Genomic DNA, 15,066 nt, shown 5'->3' with positions numbered 1-15,066 from the left:
TTTTTTTTTTTTTATCCCTTCCATTCTTGTTTTTTTTTTTTTAAGCATTTATCTTTTTTTATTTTCCCAAACTTTTACTTATTTATTATGTACTTTTTCTTATTATTACAATTAAAATTCTTAGGACAAGGATTTTTGTCTGTGTTATAAGCATTGCAATTTGGATTCAGATAGAATATTTGGAAAAAATACATTTAATATTAAAAACTCAAAGGATACTCTAAGGATGTTAAGCATATAGTTTTATCTGTAGTTCTAATTCCCCTAATGTGATGGTCTAGTATGTTAACAATGATTTCAGCTGAAAGTATCTTAAAATATTTGGGAGATATTGCAAAAAATCTTTAAAAGTATTTTAATGTGGATAATATAGTGCAACATTATTGGAACAAATACAGAAACAACCTAGAGCGATAAACAGAATAGTAAAATGGCTTTTGAGGATAACTCACAATTAAAGTGAATTTGAGACTTCTGTTTACAGATATGAGAACATGCAGGAAAGAAGATAATGTTTAGGACAAGTCACATTTTGCACAATTCAATATAAGACACATTTTCAATAAGAACAGAAAGTGAAAGTGTTATTCACCGTTTGACAGTGATCCCAAATTATATCGACTTTATCCTCATCTTCAGAGGATTTCATGAAAAGCTGCCTCAGTAATTAGTGCAATGTGAACAATACAAAATAAGTATTTGAAACTTTATATACATAGGTTGGCCACTACATGGTTATGCACTTCAAATTTGTATTACCTATAATGAGCAACGAAACTTAAGTGATGCACCGAGCTTACTTAGCTTAGTGAAAAGGGGTTAAGCAGTACCAAAGGGGATGATATTTTATACTTACAATCACAGTTTCAAAGAAGAAAGGAAGATATAACATGTGGCTGGAGATATTTGGAGAGATAATAAAGGAGACTTCTTCAGAATTCTATTTAGAAACTATTATCTGGGTGTCCAAGGTGTTTATTTATACTGGGTTGACATGGCTTCTAAGTTTTTCAATAAACAAAATTGGAAGTTCATATTCTTTATTAAAAATTAATTTAAAACAAGATTGTAAAAGTGTGTTTGATGTTTTGGATTTTATGTAAATATACATATTAATATTAAAGAGATTACTACATTAAATTAAACTTTATTTGCAATCCTTTTTAATTGCAAGCTATATAACACTGGGAATAGAGTCAAAATGCTATGTTTTCATTAACAGATTTAATTCTTCTTTGTCAGATTAGGCCACCAAGTCTATGCACAGCGAGGTTGCATTTAATTTTTTTTTAATTTAGTGATTACTTAGTTTATTCTATTTTGCTTGTGAATTATGTAATATATATATACATACATATACATATATACATACGTGATATATATATATATATCACGTCAATGTCAAAAACATAAAACAGGATTTTTACATCTATATCTTTGCCATGTTTTCAGTTTTTACATTACAAGTAAAGCTGCATTATATTATTTTACATTTTTAATGTATTTATTTGATAGGTTATTATAAACAAGATTTCATAATTTAAAAAATAACTGCATGTGTAATTTTGTTAGATATTGCAAAAATCTATTCTATAGAATTGTACCATTTTACATTATCATCACCAATATTTAACAATGTATCCTTATTTAGAGCTCTGACAACAGAGTATGTTGTCAAACCTTTCATTTATTGATAATTAAATAGGTGAAAATATTTTGTAAGTATATTATTTTCTTTCATTACATATTAGGTTAAGCATTTTTATGTGTTTAAAGACCACCTGTATTTCTTGTGAACATTTTACATAAATTTTGTTTTTTCTGTATATTTGATAAGCCATTTTCTTTCCAACTTTCGAAAGCTTAAACAGAAGTGTAAAGGAATGATCATTAGGCAGAAGGAATATCATTCCAGATAGAAAGTCTGAGATGGGAGAAGAAAAGATAAAAAAAAAAAGGTTTATTCATTGATAAATTAAATACTATCCAGTTCACATATAGTACTAAGTCTTCCAATATAATTTAAAGCATAGAAGTAACAGAATAGTTGAAATGGTAAATATGTTTACACTGACATAGAATGATTTTGTTATCTAAAAAGAGAACAAAAAATTTAAATTAAATGTACAAACTCAAACATTAACAACTCTTAGCATAAATATTAGGCTAGCCCTTACACAAATGCAAAGTGCATAATTTTACACTTAGTGGATGGAAATGAAAAAATAAGTAGATGCTGGACTTCCCAACAATAATAAGGACAACTAGAAGAGTGTGAAACGATGTTTAAATTAGAACAAAAGACTTTTCAACCTAAAATTATCTTTCTTTTTAAACAATTTTCCAAAAGCAAAGGTTGAAGGATTCTTTAACAAATAAAAACAGAATATTCACCACCAAAATCTTCTCACTGAAAGAACTTCTAAAAGTTATACTTTACAACAAAATGAAATGATCCTATGCCAAAAATTTGTGATAAAGAAAAACAATGAATACATAAGCAAATATCAGTGTATAATATAGGAAATCCATCATCTAATTTCTTGGCATTAAACTTCAAGACAGAAATAAAATATGGAAGAGCTTACAAATTAAGAAAACGTGGAACACCTTATACATTAAGAAAGTGATCATAAAATTATATCTAGATACTTTGATATCAATGAATTTTATATTTAAGTTGAATACATGAGATCAATTTAAGAGATAAAGTAATAACAAAATGCTAGTGTTTTGACAAAATTATATCAACTAGAAAAAAATTTAAGAAGTAAAAATGGTATCAAGCAAGTAATATCAACACTAATCTTTAATACTTAAGATAAAAAAGGAAAGCATACTACAATGAGAGGTACTTTTTTGTTGTATTTTAAGTTCTGGGGTACATGTGTAGATCTTGCAGGATTGTTGCGTAGGTACACACGCCATGACAATTTGCTGTCTCCATCCCCCTGTCACCTACATCAGGCATTTCTCCCAGTGTGATCCCTCCCTAACCTCCCCACCCTCTGCTGTCTCTCCTCTAGTCCCCCACCCCCCAACAGACCCCAGTGTGTGATGTTCCCCTCCCTGTACCCATGCGTTCTTATTATTCAACACCAGCCTATGAGTGAGAATATGCGGTGGTTGACTTTCTGTTCTTGTCAGCTTACTGAGAATGATGGTTTCCAGATTCATCCATGTCCCTACAAAGGACACAGACTCATCAATTTTTATGACTGCATAGTATTCCATGGCATATATGGAGAGGTACATATTTATAAGAAATAAACTAGTTTGAACAGACAATATAGCAGATATACAGTGTAGAAGCATAAATATGACGGGACAGATAACATAGATTCAAATATAAAATTATATTAATGTGTTAAATTTGCAACTGACATAGCCATAACCTGTGATATAGATTAATTAATGTAACAACATTATTTGTGTGTATATACTCTTTTTTTTTCTTTTTTTATAGGTTTTTGGGGTACAGGTGGTGTTTGGTTACATGGGTAAGTTCTTTACTGCTGATTTAAGAGATTTTGGTGCACCCATCACCAAAGCAGTATTCACTGCACCTATTTGTACTCTTTTATCCCTTGCCCCACTCCTACCCTTCTCCCGTAGTCCCTAAAGTCCATTGTATTATTCTTATATCTTTGCGTCCTCAATGTCTATACTATTTTATTTCACATTGTATAGTTTGATACGGTTTGAATATTTGTTTGCTGTAAATCTCATATTGAAATGTAATCCCCAGTGTTGTAGGTGGGGCCTCGTGGGAGGTGTTTGGGTCATGGGACTGGATCCTGCATGAATAGCTTGGTGCCTTCCACATGGTAATGAAATCACACAAGATCTGATTGTTTAAAAAGAAGCCTAGTACCTTCCTCTCACTGTTGCTCCCCGTCTCTCACTCCATCTCTCATCAGGAGATGAATCTGCTCCTGCTTCACCTTCCATCGTGAATGAAAGCTCCCTGAAGCCTTACCAGAAGCTAGGCAGATGCCAACATCATGCTTCCTGCACAGCCTGTTAAACCATGAGCCAGTTAAAACTCTATAAATTACCCAGACTCAGGTATTTCTTTTTCTCAAAGCAAAATGGATTAACACAGAGCTGCTGTAAGAAATATTTTTTCCCACATAATAACACCTGCCCTTGTTTCAAATTTCTGCCATATCCCTCAGGTATATACATTAATGAAAGTTGTAGCCAGTGAGCATTTTGGACAGAGGATTAGTTGTACTGTATTATTAGTATACCATGTTGTTACCTCCAGCAATTAAAATATGCATTAATTTTAAAAAATTTTTGACCTTATGTTTATTTCTATTACCTTTCTCTTCAGTTTTTATTTTTATTTTATATTATACACCTGTTTAGAATAAAGTAACAAAACTTCCCACAGAATGTGTTGAAAAAAACATTCAGCATGTTCATAGGCAATTTACCTTCTTTTCAAAGGCAATTCAGTTCTTTTCAATTGATTTATATTATAAATATTTAACTATTTTATAATCCTCTTCTAAACTTCATCTACTATATGTTTATAGCAAATTGATTATTAAATTGTCCCTTATTTACTAATCCTCGTGACATCATGAATCAATGAAAAGTAGAATTTTATGTCCATAATTAAAAGCATTCACATTTGATTAAATTGGATAATAATGATAAGTAGACTTTCACCCACTTTTGGCATACACAGATACTGATAAATGACACATGTATAAAATAAGCGATTACATGGGAAATCATGTCAAGCATTTCTGTCATCATTTTAAAATGAAAGAAAAATATGATATAGTTTAGATGCAGACCTTGCTGCACCACTTTAAATATAATCCGTATAATGATTACTTTTACATCCGGATAAAATCATTTTGTATCATAAAAATACAATCTGACATGCCTGATAGTATTTAATTTTCTCTTTTAAAAGCCAGTCTTAGACTGACTCTCCATTGGTAATTCATCTCTCAATATCAGAAGACAGATATTTTAGTTTAGTGAGAAAAAAGTCCCATTGATAGTACTTCAGTTTCTCTCGTGACCTGATAGCACAAGACTATCTATTTGCACTCTGCCTCCCAAAGGCAAAAATAATAATTTGTTTCCAGAAAGTTGTGAAAATTGAATAAAGTATTTTAAAAATGCTTATGTGTATGTGTATATATGTATATTCATATATACATATTCACACACACACACACACATGATACTGAAGGAGAATCTACACAAATATAAAGCACACATGCAGGCATACCTTAGAGATAGTACAAATGCAGTTCCAGATCACTACACACACACTCACCCACAATTGGCCTCCCTTATCTAGGGTTTTACATCTGCAGAGTCAGCCAACTGCTGATTAATAATATTCAGAAAGAAAGCAATACAAAAATGACAATACAAAAAATTTGAACAATGGATTAAGATGGCAGGATAGGAGGTAGGACTATCTTGCAGCTCCTGATCAGGCAGACAGAGCACTGCACAGAGACACACAACATGAAGTTTAGCTCCAATAAATACTACAACAACATACAAGGAAAGCTGGGAGGATCCACAGAACCTTTGAAGGAACTGGATCATCAATGCTAGCTCACTAAGATGCCAAAAAAAGTATGAGTCTACTTGCTTTCTCAGCATGGAGGCTGGTGGTCTGGAACAAGTTCTCAGCCATGGTAACCAGCTGCCTGGAAATAGATTCCTTGCTGTTATGGGGTCACAGTGGTAATAACACTGGACCTTTAGGACTTCAGGCTGCATGGGAATGGGGTGAGGGGTATGACTGCCAGCTTTCCCCTAATTCCCTGGAGACCAGTGTGACTCAGCAAAAGCAGCCATATCCCCCTGGGAACTTAAGTCCCTTGTTCTGAGAACCACTCCGCAATGTCTCCCAGCAGCAAGCCATGACCAAGGAGAGTCTGAGCTCAGACAGGCTTATCCCTGCCCCCACCTGGTGTTCTTTCTCTACCCTACCTGGCTTCCAAAGACAAAGGACATAATCTCTAGGGAACTCTATAGCTCCAGCCACCACCTATTTCTATCTATACAACGGCAGCTGATGTGCCCTTAAAAGTGTGACAAAGCTGGAGGCATCACACAACCTGACTTCAAACTATATTACAGGGCTACAGTAATCAAAACAGCATGGTACTGGTACTAAAACAGATATATAGACTAATGGAATAGAACAGAGGCCTCAAAAATAATGCCACACACCTACAACTATCTGATCTTTGACAAACCTGAAAAAAAACAAGCAATGGGGAAAAGATTGCTTACCCAATAAATGGTATTGGGAAAACTGGCTAGCCATATATAGAAAGCTGAAACACCTTATACAAAAATTAACTCAAGATGGATTAAAGATTTAAACATCAGACCTAAAACCATAAAAACCCAAAGAAAATATAGGCAATACATTTCAGGACATAGGTATGGGCAAAGACTTAACAGCTAAAACACCAAAAGCAATGGCAGCAAAAGCCAAAATAGACAAATGGGATCTAATTAAACTAAAGAGGCTCTGCAAATCAAAAGAAACTATCATCAGAGTAAACAGGCAACCGACAGAATGAGAGGAAATTTTGCAGTCTACTCACACTTCTATGCAAATAAACTAGAAAATCTAGAAGAAATGGATAAATTCCTGGACACATACACCCTCCCAAGATTAAATCAGAAAGACGGCATATCCCTGAATAGATCAATAACAAGTTCTGAAATTGAGGCAGTAATTAATAGCCTACCAACCAAAAACAAGCCCTGGTCCAGATGGATTCACAGCTGAATTCTACCAGAGGTAGAAAGAGAAGCTGGTACCATTCCTTCTGAAAATATTTCAAACAATAAAAAAAGAGGGACTCCTCCCTAACTCATTTGATGAGTCCAGCATCACCCTGATACCAAAACCTGGGAGACACACACACACACACACACACACACGCACACAAAGATAATTTCAGCCCAATATCCCTGATGAATATCAGTGCAAAAATCCTCAATGACATACTGACAAACTAAATCCAGTATCACAACAAAAAGCTTATCCGCCACAATCAACTCGGCTTCATCTGCAAGGCTGGTTTAACAAATGCAGATCAATAAATGTAATACATCACATAAACAGAACCAATGACAAAATCCACAATTACCTTAACAGACGCAGAAAAGGTCTTTGATAAAATTCAACACCCTTCATGCTAAAAACTCTCAATAAACTAGGCATTTATGGCACACATCTCAAAATAATAAAAGTTATATATGACAAACCAGCAGCCAATGTCATACTGAATGGGCAAAAGGTGGAAACATTTCCTTTGAAAACTGACACAAGCTGAGAATTTCCTCTCTCACCACTCCTATTCAACATAGTATTGGATGTTGTGGCTCGGTCAATCAGTCAAGAGAAAGAAATAAAGGGTATTCAAAAAGGGAGAGAGGAAGTCAAATTGTCTCTGTTTACAAACACATAATTGCATATTTAGAAAACTCCATCATCTCAGCTGATAAGCTCCTCAAGCTGTTAAGCAACTTCAGCAGTCTCAGGATAAAAAAAAAATCAATGTGCAAAAATTACATGCATTTCTCTACGCCAATAATAGACAGAAAGCCAAATCAGGAGTGAGCTCCCATTCACATTTGCTACAAAGAGAATAAAATACGTAGGAATACAACTCACAAGAAATGTGAAAGACCTCTTCAAGCAGAACTACAAACCACTTCTCAAATAAATAAGAGAGGACACAAATGGAAAAACATTTCATACTCATGAATCTGAAGAATGAATATTGTGAAAATAGCCATACTGCTCAAAGTAATATATAGATTCAATGCTATTTCCATCAAGCTACCATTTACTTTCTTAACAAAATTAGAAAAAAACTACTTTAAATTTCATATGGAGCCATAAAAAAGCCCGTATAGACAAGACAATCCTAAGCAAAAAGAGCAAAGCTGGAGGCATCACGCTACCTGACTTCAAACAATACTACAAGGCTATGGTAACCAAAACAGCATGGTACTGGTACCAAAACAGATATATAGACAAATGGAACAAAATAGAGGCCTCAGAAATTGTGCCAAACATCTACAGCCATCTGACCTTTGACAAACCTGACAAAAACAAGCAATGGGGAAAGGATTCTCTATTTAATAAATGGTGTTGGGAAAACTGGCTAGCCATATGCAGAAAACTGAAACTGGACCCCTTTCTTACACCTTAACACAATAATTAACTCAAGATGGATTAAAGATTTAAACATAAGACCTAAAACTATAAAACTGTAGAAGAAAACCTCAATAATACTATTCAGGACATAGGCATGGGGAATGACTTCATGACTAAAACACCAAAAGCAATTACAACAAAAGCAAAAATTGACAAATGGAAGCTAATTAAACTAAAGCGCTTCTGCACAGCAAAAGAAACTATTATCAGAATATTATCAGAGTGAACAGGCAACCTACAGAGTGGGAGAAAATTTTGACAATCTATCCATCTGACAGAGGGCTAATAGTCAGAATCTACAAGGAACTTAAACAAATTTACAAGAAGAAAACAAACAATCCCATCAACAGAGTGGGCAAAGGAAATGAGCAGATACTTCTGAAAAGAAGAAATTTATGCAGCCAACAAACATGAAAAAATACTAATCACTACTGGTCGTTAGAGAAAGGCAAACCAAAACCACAATGAGATACCATCTCATGCCAGTTAGAATGGCAATCATTAATGTTGGAAAACAACAGATGCTAGAGAAGGTGTGAAAAGGAATGCTTTTACAATATTGGTGGGAGTGTAAATTAGTTCAACCATTGTGGAAGACAGTGTGGCAATTCCTCAAGGATCTAGAACCAGAAATACCATTTAACCTGGCATTCCCATTACTGGGTATATACCCAAAGGAGTATAAATCATCCTACTATAAAAACACATGCATATGTATATTTATTGCAGCACTATTCACAATAGGAAATACTTAGAACCAACCCAAATGTCCTTCAATGATAGACTGGATAAGGAAAATGTGGCACATATACACCATGGAATACCATTCAGCCATCAAAAGGAGTGAGTTTATGTCCTTTGCAGAGAGATAGATAAAGCTGGAAATCATCATTTTCAGCAAACTAACACAGGAACAGACAACCAAACACTGCATATTCTCACTCATAAATGGGAGTTGAACAATGAGAACACATGGACACAGGGAGGGGCTCAATCATACACTGAGGGCTGGCAGGAGGTTGAGGACAAGGGGAGGGATAACATTAGAAGAAATACCTAAATACCTAATGTTGATGGGTGCAGCAAACCACCATGGCACATGTATAGCTATGTAACAAACCCACACGTTCTGCACATGTGTTTCAGAACTTAAAGTATAATAATAATTTTTAAAATACATAATTATTGTTAAATAGAAGAAATAAATTTTAAAAATCAATAGTAAAGCAACTTGACTCTAGTTAATGATGACATATTGTATTATTGAAAAATGTAAAAAGAGTGAATGCTATGTGCTCTTAGTACCAAGATGATAAATATGTGATGTAATACACTTGTAAACTGGCTAGATTTAACTATCTCACGATGTATATATACTTCAAACCATCATGTTGTATACAACAAAATCATTCAATGTTATCGTCATTTTAAAAAATTGTATACCTATACAGTTGATCCTTGAACAACACAGGTTTGAACTGCACAGGTCCACTTATATGTGGATTTTCTTCAATAAACATATTAGAACATGTTTTAGAGATTTAAAAACAATTAAAACTCACAAACTTCAGCCTAGAGTTATCAAAACATAAGAAAATTGTTAGATATGTCATGAATTCATAAAATACATGCAGTACCCGTCTATTTCTTCCCACCATAAAATATACACAAATCTATTATAAATTATTAATATTTATCAAAACATATGCACACAAACACTTTCAGACCATCCATGGTAATTCACAGTTGGGAGAAATGTAAACAAACATAAAGATACAGTATGAAATTGTTACTGCATAAAATTGACTTCAGTTCATACTGTACTTTTGTAATAATTTAACAGCCACCTCCTGTTGCTATTCTGATGATCTCCCATTGCGAGTATCTGCTTAAAACGCTGTGTGACACTCATCATGGCCACGTGAGTACTCCATCTTTCCAGTAAATTACATTTTGCAGTAAAAAGTGATCTCTTGCAGTTCTCATGTGTATTTTTTAATCATGTGCAGTGCAATACCATAAACCTTGAGTAACACCATGGGACCAAAATTAAGTGCCACTAATGATGCTGGCAGTGTTCCCAAGAACCAGAGAAAAGTCATGACAATACAAGAAAAAGCTGAATTGCTTGATATGTACCATAGATTTAGTACTGCAGCCGTAGTTTCCTGTCATTTCATTTCAGACATCTGTAATTTTTAAAATGGACAAAATAAACTTATGATATTAATGAATACAAACATTGCAATACTATAATGCATTTTCTCCTGATTTTTCTAAGATTTTCTTTATTCTAGCTTATTTTATTGTGAAAATACAGCATATAATACATATAAAATACAAAATATGTGTTAATTAATCATTTGTATTATCAGTATGCTTCTAGTCAACAGCAGGCCGTTATTACTAGTTAAGTTTGGGGGTAGTGAAAAGTTATATGTGGATTTTTAAATGTATGGGGATTTGATGACTAATCCCTGTGTTGTTTCAGAGTCAAATGTAGATTTAAAAAAATTTTAAGTATAACATCAAATAGCAGTTCAACGAGTAGAAAACCAGTTTTCACTGTTAGTGTGACGTGTTTGGTTGTATGTATCAAATTCTTAGTGTTTGGATAATAAAAGGATAATTCAACAGTGTGAACAGTTAGTTTTCCTGAATCTGTTTTTCTTTTTTTTAATTCAATATACCCATCATATAAAGTATAATCACAGAGATTTTCTAGACTCTTCTGATGTCACCACATTTTTTACATTTCTATCAATGTAGGTCTATGAGAATTTTTTGACCATGTGAAATGTCTGTACGAAGATACATTTCAAAATTCAGATTGAAGAGAAAGTTGCACATGTATTCTGTAGTTGGTTTTCTAAATCTGGAACATGTCTTGTTTGTTTCTGTATTTTTCTGTGTGTCATACTTCTTGCTCCCAAAAAGATATTCTTTAATTTTAAAAATTATTATATTTATTTTTTATGTAAGAGAACTTATTCAAAAATATGGTTGGGGTGATGGATTAGTCTATAGAATGTAAGAAGTTTAACAGTAAATATATAAACAGTAGATATATAATGTTAAGAATGTTTCACCTGGCTAAAGATTTCTTTATGTGCCAAAAGTTTTCAGACTACAATGGTGACTATGAAGGAGGCCAATGATTAAGGGGGAGACAAAAGAAAAGAAAAAGTAAGCATAAATGGCAAGGCAGATTCTATTTATTGAAATTCTTTGCAGAGGGAAAAAATATAATTTGGGGAGAGTGACAGTTCCTAAAAACATCTGAAAATAAATGTGTTTATGTTTACACATTGCTTTCTTCCACACTTCTAATATATCTAAAATTTAAAGGGAAATAATTTTTTTAGAAAGATGATATATTTCTTAAATATACAGAAAGTAGATCCTATGAGATGGGAACCATATACAGTTCTTTCCAGACAGAAAGATATGTCCTGCAGATTGTCTTAACATAAAATCTCTAGAACTTTTGCAATAGTAAAGATATCTGTAAAAAATCTAAGTTAGCTCTGAAATCTAAAGAAATATAAAGAATATGCCTAATGAATAATATATAATTTAAAAGTTGAATATTCATTTTTGGGTCCACATTAATAAATAATTTGAAAATAATTAAACACACATATATGTAAAGACTAAAACATATACATAGGTGCATACATATCTACATATATCTACATTATACACAAACATATATTTAAATATACACTAAAAATATATTTGTTTTTTAAATTATAATTGTGTAATAATTTTAAATTCTTAAGGCATTTCTTAATATGGGTGTCATTTTATTCACAAATTGAAATATACCTTTTTTATTTTTGTTGGAAGTTGTATATGGGAAAATTAATTAAGAGGAAATGCATATAAAGCACTTCACTCCCTATGGAGTTTTATTCGTATGCTCTAAATAATTTTCCAGAGTGGGCCTTATTCTTGTAAAATTCTTTCACTTAGTACACCTTTTACATATCACTTGGAATTATTTAAGGTTATTCAGAGTGACATAGTTTACATCTAAGACACTTTTGAGCACACCTTTCATATAAGAGAGCTCATTATTAAGAAACTCCTTGTTTTATGCATTCTGTTTTGTCAATCTATACTTCTGAAAAAAGATGAAAAAATGATTGGAGAAGCATTTCTGAACAATTATTTTATTGTTGATTGTTTATAACTCTATATATTTGATTTTATTTTATTAAGGTTTACAGATGATATTCTATTTTTGTGAGTGTTAGAAAGGCCTGGGCTTTTCAAAAGGCTCAAAAATAAGGAAGCACTTATACATATAATCTCATTTATTTTTAATTTAAAAGCCTCCTTATTCCTTATACTTAGGGCCCCCATTTTAGTACCGTCATTAGCAAAACACACACACGTATACAACTATTCTGAAGCAATGTCTGTCTGTTCATGTGTTTTGCAATGAGAAAAATTTAATTTTTCAAACTAATTGTATTTATATTTTTAATTTTTAGAAAAAAACATATTAATTGTAAAGGCAATATTATATTATTACTTTTTGGATAAGTGAATATTATTGAAAATTTATTACATATCCTCTGACATTTAAAAATGCCAATAAAATAATTATTATTTCATAATAAATGTATTAAGCATCATCAAGTTTCAGATATTTTTACTGAAGACGACAAAAGTTTTAGAAGAAAATATCCATTTGAAGAGCTATTTTGATTTTTGGCACTTCTAATTAATAACAAATACATTTATCTATATATGTTTATATATTGTATAAATAATATTTTAATTAGGCACATTAGAACATGTACAGCAACTTTTTTTTTATTTCTCGATTTAATAATTTTGATGTTGGCCTACCTGGAGTTGAATAATCAATTACTGATTACTTTATTCAATTATTGTTTTTTTTATGGAACTACTCAAAAATTCGTTTTTCCAATTTCTGTTATATAAGCCCAGGTATAAATATTGTTTGCTGAAAATAATTTTAGGAAGCACCAACAAATTGTTTAGGAAAACTTAATGTTACATAAAATTTGATCATATACACAAATAAAATGCAGTTGGAACACAATTGGATCTAATCCTCCATGCTATTAAGTAGATAATGCACTGTGGCAGCGTATTTAATGTGCTGTTGTCTATCTATTCTGCTGCACAACATTTAAGCTGTGGATTCAGTCCACTTTCTTTTATTCTTTAAAAATTCACGAATGTCATAAAAATAAGTATGCCACTCTTTCTAATTAGAAAATATGCATAATTCATTTCAATATTGCTATGATTTAATTTGTGGCATTCTTTTAATTGAAAAGGAAAGGTCATGCAGATGACACAGCACACTTAAACACAATTCATTGTGGATTTGCTCAAATTAAGCATGTTCTTTATGAACAAAGAAGACATTCTATAACATTAGTTATGTTTGTAGTTTGAAAGTACTATGAAAAGGGAAATTTGGGGGCTTGCCTATTTTTGGAGGGGAAAAAAAGTCTGTTTTCTTCCAATAAGAAACACAAACACAAAAATCGCATTAATTTTCCTTTCTTCAGTAATCCCACTCCCACACGATCACCCTATTGAGTAGGGGGTTTATACTTCATTATTCTCTTTTTAACATTTGATTTACCAACTGATAAAAAAGAGTTCTTTAAGCTAACTACACATAAGAAACACGAAAACAAATCCAGTTAGCCTGTCAGTATGTCTACTTATCTATTTTTTTCTCTTTCATCTTTTCCTTCTCTCTCTCTCTCACACACACACACAGACACACACACACACACACACACACACACAAACACACCACTTCATGCAATTTCCTAAGGGTGTGATTTTCGCCTGTAATCCTCTAACTATGGTGGTCTGATTTATTGAGGCCTATTTTATAATATAACTTATGTTTCTTGTATGTGTAAAACCTATCTTCTCTATACTTGTTTCTTTTACTTAAGAATACCAATATTGGCCGGGCACAATGGCTCATGCCTGTAATCCCAGAACATTGGGAGACTGAGGAGGGTGAATCACCTGAGGTCAAGAGTTGTAGACCAGCATGGCTAACATTGTGAAACCCTGTTTCTACTAAAAATAGAAAAAATTAGCTGTTTGTGGTGGTGCTCGCCTGTAATCCCAGCTCTTCTGGAGGTTGAAGCAGGAGAATTGCTTGAACCTGGGAGGCCAAGGTTCCAGTGAGCTGAGATCATGCCATTGTACTCCAGCATAGGCAACAAGAGTGTAACTCTCTCCCCCTCAATAAGAAAAAGGACACCAATACAACAATATTCCCATTTCTGAGATATATAGATCCTATATCTTCATTCAACAGAAAATGAACCTAAAATATTAAAACTCTCATAACACCTCAAGGTAAAAAAGCAAATGTCTTAAGGCTTAAGGCAGAAAGAAAAACCATTAATAACAGTAAGAAATTTGGGAAATGAAAATTGAAAGATTGGAGAACTGTATAACCAATAATGTTAACAAGGTGTCATGTAAATAGAATAAAGATTAAACGACTTCTTGATTAATGGTTACTCTGGAACTGGTTAACTGCACTATGTGAACAAGTCAGAAAGGACTGAAAATTTAAATTATTAGATCAATGAAAAAAGTTACTCGAGTATTCATTATTCAAATAAAAAGAGAACACTGTTAATGGTAATTGAAATATTATAGCACAGAATTTCAACATAGAAATTCAATATGGTGGTAGATTTATGAAAAAAACACCCATGTAACAAAATTTTGACAGCTTCTAAAACAATCTTTCTTGGTTTTCCTTTTCTTTTTCTCACATTCCATGTTTTCCTCTTTAATCCATTATTTCAGGA

The sequence above is a fragment of the Sapajus apella genome, unplaced genomic scaffold (genome assembly GCF_009761245.1).
Source record: "Sapajus apella isolate SASKATOON/1434 unplaced genomic scaffold, GSC_monkey_1.0 scaffold131, whole genome shotgun sequence".
Classification (NCBI taxonomy): domain Eukaryota; kingdom Metazoa; phylum Chordata; class Mammalia; order Primates; family Cebidae; genus Sapajus; species Sapajus apella.
The sequence above is the reverse complement of the archived record's forward strand: the minus strand, read 5'-3'. Positions refer to the sequence as shown.